The 12,158-nt window shown below is 46.1% G+C and overlaps 1 protein-coding gene across 2 annotated transcripts in view; it reads left to right on the plus strand.

The window, feature by feature from the left end:
- The window catches only part of VTI1A (vesicle transport through interaction with t-SNAREs 1A), a 348,886-nt gene that overhangs the window by 324,130 nt on the left and 12,598 nt on the right, over positions 1-12,158 (plus strand). The window lies entirely within an intron of this gene.

Genomic DNA, 12,158 nt, shown 5'->3' on the forward strand with positions numbered 1-12,158 from the left:
AGTTATTTTTGCTTTGCTGCTTTCAAGCTTTTCTCTTTAAGCCTTTATTTATTTAAATATATTTTTCTGCCACTTTCTCGCTTCCTCCTCCTGGGACTCCCATTTCACATGTGTTAATATATGTTTATCACTGTGCCACACACGTCTTTGAGGCCCTGCTCATTGTTCTTCGATCTTTTTCCTTTCTCACCTGCAGATTGGATGATTTCTGTTGACAAATGTTCAAATTCACTGATTCCTGTTCGTGTAATTTATGTCTTTTTCAACTCTAGAACTTTTGTATAGTTCTTTCTCTGTTGAGATTCCCTATTTGTTGAAGCATTGTCATCATCATTTCTGTTAATTCTTTAAACAGTCTCTTTAATTCTTTGAATGTTTATAATAGCTGCTTTGAAGTCTTTGTCTGCTAAATCCAACATCACAGCCACTCACAATCCATTTGTATTGACCGCTTTTAGTCTCCTAAATGTAGATCACCTGGTTTTTTTTTTCTTTTTTTGTCGTGTCATAATTTTCTGTTGAAAACTAAACGTTTTGGAGAGTATGCTGTAACAACTCTGAGTTTTGATATTTTTAAATAGCTCACCTGAACGTAGTCTACAGGATTCATCTCTCCTGCAGTCTGCTCATTTGTTCTCTTTTTTGTTTGTTTTTTTATTTCTTATTTTTATTTTATGAGCCTGGCTTTCCTAGGGGTTGCCCCTTTATGTGCACAGCTTAGTGGACCGGGAAGGGGTTGTGCTCAAAAACCTCAAAGTCATAAGTCTTCTTCCGTCCTCTGCCGAGCGATCTATATGGGGGTTGAGGAAAACATTCAAAGAGGCTGCACTTTGAGTCAGTCACTCAAGGCTGCCGTGACTTTGACTTTTTCCTGGGGTCTCTCCGATCTCCCCAACACGTGCACATACTTTGCTGATCGACAGGAGATGCGCAGAGAGCTTATCTGGCACCTTCTGGCTGTCTCATTTCCAGGATCTCTCTCTGTCACATTTTTGGTTGATCCGTCACTCAGCAAACCAAAACTGTGACCTCAAGCTAGCGGAACTCTGGGTTTTCCCTTGTGTAGTTCCCTATCAGATTTGCTACTTTTTCTGTCGGTGCCACCGGGCATGGCTTTTGCCTTCTGCTCCAGGTCAAGTCCGCTTTCCTCTGGCAGCCCCACCCCGGCAAAGCCATCATTCTAGCCAGCTGAGCTGGGGGAAGCGGTGAGGATGTTCTTACACAAAGTTCTCCCAGCTTTCTATGAATAAACACTTCTCAATGTCTTTTTTGCCTTTGCTCATTATCCAGAGCACTGAGAGGATTGTTTTAACAATTGTCCAGTTTTATACTTGTTCAGGGAGAGTGAACTTACCGACCTCTTCACTCATTGCTGGAAGTCCCCCAGTAGAAAGGAGTTTTGCTACTCTCTATTAGGTGCGTGTTTGGGGGCGCCAGCCTGGCTCGGTCAGTGGATGTGACTCTTGATTCCGGGGTTGTGAGTTCGAGCCCCACACTGGGTGTGGAGTTTACTTAAAAAGAAGGGGTGCCTGGGTGGCTCATTTGCTTAAGCGTCCAACTTCAGCTCAGGTCATGATCTCACAGTTCATGAGTTGCAGCCCCATAGCGGGCTGTCTTCTGTCAGCACAGAGCCCGCTTCAGATCCTCTGTCTCCTGTCTCTGCCCCGCCCCTGCTTGTGCACTCTCTCTCTGTCTCTCAAAAATAAACAAACATTAAAAAAATAATAAAAAATAAAAATACAATAAAATACTTTTAAAAAAAGATCTTTAAAAACCTAAGTACATAAAATAAAATGTGTATTTGTGTAAAGTCTGCAGGATGTGATTGTAACGAAAGACCTCATCCTTTTGTTCGTCCCACCCTCTAGAGTTTGACCCCCAAGTCTTCTCTGCGTGGGCTTACGCCCGCTGAAATTCAAGGCAGCCTTTTTGCCCATGAACTGACCCAAAGGCAACAGGTGGGACCTGTTTTCGACAGAACTGTTGAAGAAAAATGGGCTAGTTGTCAGCTTGTTTCACTTTCATTTAATCTCTGTCATCTGGGAATACAATATAGATAGTATCAGGCCCAACAAAAGGTACATCCTGATATTACTTTCAGTTTTTTGTCTAGACAGAGAAGACGAAGCACTTGAATATCAGAAATGCCTACCACGAAAAATAAGAAAGACGGGCTCAGTGGAAGGCCAGAGGGGGGTACCTCTGCTTGTTCACTTTTTCTCTCTCTATTCTCTTTTTTTTTTTTTTTTTAAAGAAAAAAGTTTAAACCCCACCACCCACTCATCAGGTGATTGGAGACCATAGTTGTAAAAATGTGCTGCAGGCAGAAGTTCTGAAAAATCCCAGAAAGTGTTGAAAACATCTCTAAACAAGGTATTTTTCTCCTGCACCTTTCTTGCTAAAGGTCCCAATTGCTGCCAAGAAAACCAGTGAGAACGTTAGCTGCCAAATAAAAAATTTATGACAGTGTTTGGCAAAGGACTATCTCGCTGCTTGTTTTATACATTTCCACAAGGCACTTGAAGGCAAGCCGCTTTTTTCCTTCCCCTCCCATCCCCCCGCCCCCACTTTGGGTACAGATACCTTCCCGATCACGGTTCTCGGTCTGTTTTCTAATAAAAGAGCAAACTCCTATAAAGTAGGATTAAACAATGTAACTTTTTCCCTCTTCAGGAACCTCTGAAAAATGTGAGGAAAAATGTTTTCAAATATGTGTTGCATACAAGGGAGGGAGACGTGCTGGGTCTGCTGGTTTAGAACAGACACATTTAGGGTCGCCCGGGGTGGGGCTCGGCCGGTTGAGCGTCCGGCTTCGGCTCAGGTCACGATCTGGCGGTTCACGGGTTCGAGCTCCGCGTCGGGCTCTGTGCTGACAGCTCGGAGCCTGGAACCTGCTTCGAATTCTGTGTCTCCTTCTCTCTTTGCCTCTCCCCTGCTCCTGCTCTGTCTCTGTCTCTCAAAAATAAATGTTAAAAAAAAAAAAAAAGTTTGGAATCGACACATTTACAGGAAAATGAGCAAACACCTTTCAGTTAATGACTTTAGACTCTTAGTGGCAGAGGGAAGCTTAGAATTCCCTCAGTTCTTACGCACTCGCACACCCCCAACACTTTGCGGAGAAGGAAATGGGGGCCCAGAAGGGGACTGTGTTCTCCCTAAGGTCACACAGCCGAGCTCCCCGGGGATGGGAGCTTGGCTCTCGCCCGGGTACCATGCTTCACCCGCAGCCCAGCACGGATTCTGTTGGCTGGGGACTTTCACACACGTGCACTTACAGCATATTTTACGAGCCTCAGAACTCAAAGCCGTTCTGCTTTATGAAAACTAAAACATCTCCTTCCCTACAATTCTTTTAAAACTCTAACACATGAAAGCTGAGTCCAGACAAGGGCAGTGATGCTACCACAGTGGCATTGCCCGCCCATATCAGCGAAGCCTCCTGGCTCGATCATTAAGTGTTTACGTGAACCTTTAAAGGGGGGGGGGGGGGGGCGGGGGAGGTGCTATATCTAGGGGAAAAAAGGTTTTCTCAAACCAAGTTGGGACGTTGCGAGTACTAAGCACGTAGGCTGGTGAACACCCCGAAATATTTTGCCTGCCTGTCTGAGAAAGCAAAATTATCAGCCGCAGTCTTTTCAAAACAGTTATCAGGTTATGCCTTGGGTTGTTAATTAGCGCTGTTTAGCACACATCCCGTCCTTCTAACTCATCCCAAAGCGTTGCTGCACCCTGGTTCCTGGGCCCCAGGCCGCTCCTGCCTGTAGAGGCGGCCACGGTCCCTGTCACACGCGAGAAAGCCCAGGGCCGGGGCTGCGGCTGCCTTTTGCTGCGGCTGCGTGAAGGAAGCGAGCGTTATTTGATATAAAGTACTGCGGACAGACCAGGAGTAAGCGGATTATTTCAGACAGTGTTAGGAGGTAACTGGAGGAAGATTAGCTCGACTCGAGGCAGCTATCATAAGCAAATTAGAAAACCTCCCCAATTAGTACAAGAAACCCAGATTTGTGCTGTTTGTGATCTTCCGCTGAAAGGCAAAGTGTCGATGTTATGGGCTCCAGTCTTGATTCAAGTTGAAATGTTGGCATTTCCTATCAGGGCATGTTAGCATCTGAGGCTGTGTACTGGCCTAATAAATGAAGTAAATCCCTGCTCTCCTCCACTGCCAAGCAGTCCTCATTCTGACGTTCTGTACGTTGGGTAATGTTTCATTTGGCCCTGGAATAATCTCCAGGGCATATTATAATATTCTATACTGGGAATATTCAACATGACTCCCAGTGTCCCACACTTGATCTTTCTTTTGTTTGTTTGTCTTAGGGAACATGGATCATGCTGAAGTCATAAAAATGGAGCGTGCAAAATGCCAGATGCTACAAATGCAATTAGATACTTAAAAATAGCTTCCTTGGTGGCACTGCTTGAAATCTGAACCAGGCCTTGTTTTTCCAAACGGGGCGACACCTTTCTGCTAAGCTGCTGCTTGTGTCTTAGACCAGAGGCCCGGGTCCCCTTCAGAGCACCATGCAGATGATCAGGTCATTCTAGAAATCAGACCAGGCACTACTGTCCTGTCAACATCATGGCAGTCCCCGGCAGGTTTTCTTGTTCTCGGAGTGCACTGTGTTGTCTCTTGTTTCTTGACCTCTGATGATTCGCAGTCAAGTTGCATGTGGCAGAAACCCTCAAGAGAACCGAGCCCGACTTGGGTAAAGAAAACGAGGTGTCTGCCCTCCTCATTTTAAGATTTGAAATGCATTCCAAAGAAACTTTTATTTCACCAGAATTCAAACAACCACAAAGCTCAGAATTTATTTTGCAATCGTATCCAAGGAAGAAGGTGATGTTTTTGTGTATGTATGCAGGGACTGAGTCTGGTTGTAAAAATAAGCACATAATTCGTTACAGAAACTAATTTGGAAAATGTGAGATTTTTTTTTTTTAATCTCCGTGATCCCAACACTTAGCCGCAATCATTACTTTAAGCTTATGTGTGTATTTTTCTTTTTGCAAAATTGGGGTCATAGTATGCATACTACTTAACAACCTTTGCTTTTTAGCTAATATATAATGGGCAAGAAAATTGGTGGTCTTTATGCTGAGTACAATAGTTCAAGATCCTCTGACACCTTCTGAATCATCAAGAACAAATTTGTTCAATGTAGTTTTAGTATTAATTGTATTCTAGTATTTTTTTTTCTGTTTTTTAATGTTTATTTATTTTTGAGAGACAGAGAGAGAGCATGAGCAGGGGGAGGGCCAGAGAGAGAGAGAGAGAGGCAGACACAGAATCCAAAGCAGTCCCCAGGCTCCGAGCTGTCAGCACAGAGCCCAACGCGGGGCTGGAACCCACGAGCTGTGAGATCGTGACCTGAGCCGAAGTCAGATGCTTAACCGACTGAACCACCCAGGCGCCCCAGCGTACTTTTTCTTTGAGAATTATCAGTATCCGAATAACATTTGTGGCCAGTCTCAATTCACTGGTGTTACATGAAATATTATCATATCACCATATTCCTTTGAGCAAAACTTTGCATTTTTTGTTTTTACATGCATGATCTAATTTGAACATCACAAGAACCTATAAGGTAGGGGAAAAAAAGAACAGATGTTGTTATCCCTGATTTTATTCATAAATGCAAAATGAGCCAGAATGTAGATGCAACATAATGCCAGAGATTGCTCCTCACACCATGCGTGGTACATGGTCTTTGAAATCAGACCTGATATTAAATACCAACTTTGCCACTGACTTGCTGTGTGATCGTGGGCAAATTAACCTCCCTAAAGGGGCGCCCGGGTGGCTCAGTCGGTTAAGGGTCTGACTTCGGCACATTCCATGATCTTGCGGTTTGTGAGTTCAAGCCCCGCGTCGGGCTCTGTGCTGACCGCTCGGGGCCTGGAGCCTGCTTCGGATTCTGTGTCTCCCCCTCTCTCTGCCCTCCCCTGCTCATACTCTGTCTCTCTCTGTCTCTCAATGATAAATAAACATTAAAAAAATTTTTTTTTTTTGGCGGCTGTGTGTGGCTCAGTCCGTTAAGTGTCCGGCTTCAGCTCAGGTCATGATCTCACGGTCCGTGAGTTCAAGCCCCACGTTGGGCTCTGTGCTGACAGCTCAGAGCCTGGAGCCTGCTTCAGATTCTGTGTCTCCCTCTCTCTCTGCCTCTCCCCTGCTCACGCTCTGTCTCTCTCTGTCTCAAAAATAAATAATAAAAACATTTAAAAAAATTTTTTTAATTAACCTCCCTAAGCCTCAGTTTCCTCCTCTAGAAAACGACAACATTGACACCTTTGTCATAGATCTCCTATGAGATTTAAAAGAATTTGTGTAAAGTACTTAAAATACCATAAGGCACAAAAAAAGATAAAAAATAAACTTTACCATTATTTTTCTTTTTCTCACACATTCCCTCTCTTGTAACATTGTGAATAAATTATGTTTCCTTTTTCAATTTACTCAATTCTTAGATGAGTGGTATTTTAAATAATAATTATATACATAATAATCAACAGTTGGAGAAAATGTACAATTACCTAAAGATAGAAAAACACCTACCACCCACATACAAACACTGGTAACGCTTAGCTACGTTTCCTTCCAGTCTTTTTTTCCCCCCTGCACAAAGGCTTGCCATTTGTCTTTGGCCATATCAACTAGTATCACAAACTAATGAAATATAGGAGGTAGTTAAGGCATGTGTTTCCGAGAAAGTGTTCTGCATGCCACCCCACGCTGCTCATTTCCAGAATATAAAAGAGGTGCCCCCTTTGGAAGCCTACTTCCATTGGCAAGAAGCCAAACTCGGGGGTCGTGGCGGAGGTACAATGAGGTTGTCTCAAGAACCCGATGTATCTGAATGTACTCGGTCCCTAGCCCACTGATCCTGTAGCCTGGGAGAAAATTGTGTAAAACTCAGCCCACCTGTTCATAAGACCAGTTTGTCTGCATAAAAAGAGGGTCTGACAAGGCTGCAGCCGAGGTTACCATCTGTCAGGCCTGAAGTCAGCCATGTTGTCACCCAAGGCATGGGCAGCTCAGAATTACTGCTCTCGAGTATCTTCAACCACTGGGAAGAAAAGCTTCTCCTAGACTCTTAAAAGGTGTTCTGTTCAGGCCGAAAGCAGAATTCCTACAGCCAAGCATCTCCTGTCAGCTAATTTGATAGTTCTCTATCAAGTAAACCATTAGTGAATACATTGATTCTTTTTTTTCCTTTTTTTTTTTTTTTCAGCTCTGCCTTAGCTATTCCCAAGATTTCTCTGAACCAGTTGGGCAAAATTGATTTTTATTAGTTCCACTGGCCTTGTGGAAAATTATCTCATGAACTGGTTTTTATAAGAAGACTCAAAGCAGAGCACAGGGTAAAAAATAAGCCTATAGCAGTCAAAACTGTTGTCTGAAATGTCTTCAGACTGGAAGGCTGAATTTATTGCACAAAACAAGTACCAGCAAGGCGGAGGTGTGCAGTCCTGCTCGTTATCACCGGAAAGGGGAACCAAAAAGCCGAGTAAAAAATTAAATTTTAATAATGCCAGTGATATTTTCTAAATCTTTCCTGACAGAAAGATTCTCATTATTTTTATCTGTCTCCGAGTAGGTTCTTTTAGTTGCCATCTCAGAAATGGCCTCAGCTATGATTGTTTTCTGGGCTTGAAAGCATCTGAAAAACCAAATATATACAGAGAGAAATATGCGTTAGATTGTTCAAGGAAGAGCCGTGACCGTGGTAACATTTCGGCTCGTGTGTTTGCAGCCAACATTCACTGGGAACGCCTTCGGGTTTCACAAAAGAGGTCCATGTTGTTAAGACAATTGAAGTAAATCCCAGAACAAAAGGGACCCGCGATCCACTGCACTTGGCTAAGGAGAAACCCAGGGGCCCCCAGTCCCAAGTTGGTTTGTTCTGGAAATCTCCCCGTGCTCGCCACGAAAGGAGATTCAAGGGAAAAATGGAAAAATCCTATTGTTTTCGTAAACGTGCGAACTCGCCTTCCAAGTATCACATGGTATAGAATTGTTTGGGGCTAAGACGAAAAATCAAGCCAGAGTCATTAAAGTAGCCAACCCACGAGGATGTGAATTCCTTTCGTTGCCTTCGTTCTTCGGTGCCTATGTGTAAACCTGTCTTGGTCCCAAAAGGATTTATAGCAAATTACCTAAATATATACAATAGATTTTCTCTATATAAAATGAAGCCAGGAGTGAGGTTAGCACACACACTTGGAACAGCCTATACATTTGTGAGAGGTGGGCCACAAATCTATCTCTAGGCATTCTGACAGCCAAGTTGAAGAGGAAGATGGTTTCAGTTACATGAGTCAATATCCATAAGATAAAAACATGGCTCTTTCCCCTACCCCGACGAGAAAGAACACCTTCCCATGGGACCTCATTGCAGGGACACACGCTGTGCAGGGTAATAAACAACATGTTCAAGAGCATCCTTACAGGAAATATGAGCTCCACAGGGCTGTTTCTTACTGTTCCTCTGTGCATGCCAGCGGCATCGCGCCAAGAAACAGGTGAGAGCGCATGTGCGAACCTAAACACCACCATCCAGATGGCCCCCCCGGGGGCTCTGCTGCTCCAGAGAGAGACCCTAGTGTCTCCAGGAGAGATGGACCCCCTCCATGAAGCTCCTCGATCAACCCCGTATCTCTCCGCTGGACTTCTGACAGAGGTTCGGCAGGGAACTTTGAGGTTGTTCCCTCTGGCAAGGACCTGGGTGGCACCGCCTTATATTGGTAATTAGGCGCCTTCGTGTTGTCTGGTAGCCAGTTAAAGGGTGGATTCCACCATCCGCTTTTGAAAATTAAGGCCGAGGAGCTTGAGGGCAGTCCCTCCAAAGGATGACAGGGAAAAAAAGTGGCTCCCCCTTTGTAACATTCAGGCTGCTTTTTGGCTCAGTTCTTTAAAGATCCCTCCTAAGTAAGGGTTGGTTTTTCTCTGCGTTGCAGCTAAATAAAGAACCTGAGAATATGTTCGAAGGCCACTCTACTCCTCAGCAATTTATGTTCTATCTTTTTATCAAGTCCAAAGGCATAGTCCTCAGCATCAGGAGTGCTTGGGTCACATGTATTTACCACTATTTTAGAGATGGGGAAACTGAGGCACATTTACTTGTTTTTCACAAGATCACTCGGTAGACTGAGAGTCCCTCTTTGCCACTTACCCTCCAATAGAAACCGCTTGGTTTCCCATCCCAGGCCTACTGGCTTATAAGATGTTGCATGTAAGAGGTACACCATCCTCCATGAGAATCACCAGCTGGGCTCTTCCGTGCATTCTGCAGGCTGTGAAGGTCAAGGGGGCTGCAGATGTGGGGTCCGGCCGACCTCTGCCTGTGCTTTTCATCACCTTGTGAGAGGTCCGCAAGGCACACACAAGCTGGTTTGTGGCTTCTGTTGACCTCTCGCTGGCCTTCGACCCGGTAGTTAGGAATCGGTTATGGGCTAAGCTGGATACACTCAGTGTAGACCCTGGTTATTGATGCTTCTCTCGAGGTTGAACTTCACACTTCTGCAGGGTCAGGAGGGCCTCCAAGGGAATCCCCAGTACAGTAGTAGGGCAAGATGCTCTCACCCACCCACCCCCTTCCTTTTCATTTGTTCCTTAATAACCAGTCAGAGGTCACAGACTGAACACCCACAGGCCCGCTCTGCCCCGCAGACAGATGTGCTTTGTTTGGCCACTCAGTGCTTTGGAAAACTTTTACTTGGTCGCCAATGTTTAAAACTTGGAGGTTTCACAGAAAGAACACAATTTCTGGCTTCTGTCGGCAAATCAGAAGATCCAGATGTGCGAAGCCCACTTTGAGCCCCGTGGCAAGCAGGAGCAGCACGCCCCCCCCCCCCCCGCCCCGCCAGTCTAGAAAACGGTCAGGCACTCCGGGTTCTCCCAGTCCCCACTCCTGATGCCCTTGGACTGGATAGAATAACAGTTAGAATAACACGTGTTGTCAGGCCAGCAGGTGACGTGGCTTCACCTGGCACAGACCTGGAGATCCTGCCATCTGACCATCACCCCACCCCAGCCTCCTCCCCCACAAAGAGCTATGAGTCAACCATCCTGCCGATGGTGAAGCCTTCAGAGGAGGCCTTCTTAACCTGGAGTTTCCCTGCTCTAAAATGATTAATGCTGCTCTGGGGTATGTAAAAATCAGTGTAAGGGAAAAGATTATGAAGGACATGTCATAAGTTTGAGCACACGGTGCACGACTCTCTGGGGGCATCATGTGCTCTCCGGCCAGGAAAACGGAGTAGCCCAGGGATTAGCACCAGAAGGAGGTGGAATGGAATGGAATGGAATGGAATGGAATGGAATGGAATGGAATGGAATGGAATGGAGGGACCAGGGGCAGAACAGGATGCCCGGAGCCCAAGAATGGGGTCACCTGCTGGAGGCTGGAAATATAGAGGCCCGTCAGGAGCCACAGTAGAAACGGAGCTGCAGAGAAGGCAGAGAAAGAAAGGGAAGAATACCCTGGCTTCTCTCTGCCTCCCACCCCCGGTGTCCTCCCAGTGCCTCCCATTGGCTGAATGCGGCGGGAAGCCAGTCGACACAGAGTGGCATGGCGGCAGGCAGCAGCCTCTCTATGCTGCAGAGAAAAGCAATAAAGGAACGGGAAAGGACTGAGGAGAAGCAGCCTCAGAACCGGCACCACGGGGATATGATTCAGATATCATTCAGCTTGCCACAGAGCCAAATCTGGACAAGACAGAAAAGTCATAATCTAGAAATTGTAACCACATCCCTCAAGAGTTGACAGAGATACAGGTAGCTGATAAACCACTGCCAAAATGCTCCTTCCTCCTGACATCCAGAAAGAAAAAAAGGTGTAAATCCATCACAATTAGGAGATAAGTATCTAACATCATATCTTGCAGAGAAATAATGTTAGAGCTCATCACAAAAGCCAAGGCAGCTGCGTCTCCACCAATGCAATCTCAACCAGCCATGTTTCCAAAGAGGCATCTCGGCTGCCAGGGGGTGTCCCCAGGGAAACTATAACAGAGCCGGAAGAGGCAGCCTCCACCTTCCTGGGTAACTTAGTAGCTGCTGAAGATGGGGCTACCGGGAGCGTGGCTCAAGCCTGGACCCACCGAGGCAAGCTAATCAGGGTCAGCAGCAGAATGCGCCCTGCAGGAATTGGAGAGAAATCTGCAGGCTTTCCAGGCCAAGGCACCTGAGGTGGGGGCGGGGGGCGGCGGGGGGAGCTGTCTACTGGAGGGGGAGCAGCCAAACAGGAAAGAGGTGCAGGGCACATTGTGGGGAAATCTGTGAGTCCTAATAGAGTAGAATAATAATAATTCTTACACTTACATACTGAGCAGTTACTATTACCAAGCGCTGACCTAAGACCTTCATGTGGAATTAACTTATTTATTAATGTAATTCATTGAGGTACTGCTATTACTGGCCATTTATTTATTTATTTATTTGAGAGAGAGAGAGAGCACGAGTGGGGGAGAGAGGCAGAGGGAGAGAGAAAGAGAAAGAATCTTAAGCAGGGCTCAAACCCATGACCCTGGGATCTTGACCTGAGCTGAAATCACCCCCGTTGCATTTTTTTTCTAATGAGGAAACCGAAGCAGTGGTTCTTTGGAACTTCCAGATTCCTTGCGTTGGTGCTTTTGTTTCTCTTTTTCAGTAGAGGACCAAAGGAGGATTGTCCACATTCTGTGCTGCCAGGAGATAGTAGTTTCCAGAGAGAGAGAGTACATTCCCAATGTCCAGGCGGGGACACTGGGAAGAACACTGCCATCTACTATCACCATCACACCATAAAATAAGAACATTTTCACCTTCTCACACAAACGTGGCAAAAGGACTTAACCTCCGAGAAATAATGAAGCAACTTGCACAGCTGGCGTGTGGCAGATCCTGGGTTCGAATCCGGGCGGTTTGGCTCCAGAAATGAAAGGAGCTGATCGGCTTCTGTCCGAATGGCTTCTCTGGAGGATGGAAGGGTGGGGGGCCCCCCAGCCAGGAGGAACGGCAGGTGGCCAGCTGAGCAGGGCAGTGAAGCTGCTCACAATACAGGGGCAGGACCCAGTGGGAGTGGGGAACCTCAGGGCACCCAGCAGGAGGGGGCGGGGCGTGGGGGAGAAGCACCTAAACTGGGAGCTGGGAAAGGGGTCATCCTGGCCTGTCATCGTGA

Source organism: Lynx rufus, unplaced genomic scaffold (genome assembly GCF_022079265.1).
Source record: "Lynx rufus isolate CCGP_SWC_20201006 ecotype Redwood Valley unplaced genomic scaffold, mLynRuf1.p SCAF_11, whole genome shotgun sequence".
NCBI lineage: Eukaryota > Metazoa > Chordata > Mammalia > Carnivora > Felidae > Lynx > Lynx rufus.